Source organism: Mastomys coucha, unplaced genomic scaffold (assembly GCF_008632895.1).
Source record: "Mastomys coucha isolate ucsf_1 unplaced genomic scaffold, UCSF_Mcou_1 pScaffold8, whole genome shotgun sequence".
NCBI lineage: Eukaryota > Metazoa > Chordata > Mammalia > Rodentia > Muridae > Mastomys > Mastomys coucha.
In genome coordinates this window covers 57,605,624-57,606,801 of record NW_022196914.1, presented here as the reverse complement: position 1 = coordinate 57,606,801, position 1,178 = coordinate 57,605,624, and positions in this window count along the sequence as shown.

The window sequence follows — 1,178 nt, the reverse complement described above, 5'->3', positions numbered from 1 at the left end:
TTTCTCACTGCTGTCAACTGTCTGCCCCCACCCCTAACCCCAAACAGCAACATAAGGACAGAAGAGTTTGTTTTGAGTCAGAGTTTAAGGAAATACTCCATCATGGCTGGAAGACACGGAGGCATGTGATGAGTGGATCAGGAGGGGGCGGGGCAAGGAGGGGAGGGAGAGGGCGAGGGAGGGTGAGGAGGGGAGGGAGAGGGTGATGGAGAAGGAGAGAATGCTGGAGTCTATGCTTTCACTTGTTTCCATTCTGCCTGAGATAGATACCCGCCTCTGGGACGGTGGCACCCACAGTCATGGTGGGCCTTCTCTCTTAAACCTCTCTTGAAACATAGTCACAGATATGGCCAGAGGTGTTTCCTAAGAGATTCTAAATCCAGTCAGTAGAAATTAACTACCACAGGCATGGTCCTATCATAGAATGAGCTATGCTGCCCAGTTAGAGCTGGAGGGATACAGCCAGGTGTAGCCACCACCAGCCCCAGGTTACAGGGTTCCTGAAAGGAAAGCTGGGGACAGCGAGAGAAATAACGAGCCAAGACAAAGTTGTCTGATCAAGGCTCAATTTTTAATTCTGGTGTCTGATTTTTAAAGGGGAGGAGACCCATCCCCTACTTTACCAGGATCTCATCAGGAAGACAAGCTCAGCTGCTCAGCAAGTAGTGGCTTCTTGCAGGAAGCTGCAGATGTGGCAGGACAATAAATAGACTTTACCTAGGTTGGAAGACTCCACCCTAGGTGGGCTAGCCAACTGTGGCAAAGCAAGGTCTGATTCAATCAGCTCAAGGCTGAGGGAAGGGCTTAGCCAGAGGGCTGGATGCTTGCCCCACCTCTGCACACTACCTTGGTGAACCTCAGGCACCTTGTTTAGACTGACTTTCATGATACTTAAAATAGAGTGTAGGTAAGAGAGATTCTTACAAGAGAAGACTATACAGCCCTAAAGGGGCGCTGTAACTTATGGCAGAGTGATAGTACATTTTCATTAGAGACCAACGTCATAGCTGCTTTCAAAAAATTTTAAATTTAATAAAATTGACAAAGAATTTTTAAAAAGTACTTACAGATTTAACTTAAGATATCCCTCATAGCCGGGCGGTGGTGGCACATGCCTTTAATCCCAACACTTGGGAGACAGAGGCAGGCGGATTTCTGAGTTTGAGGCCAGCCTGGTC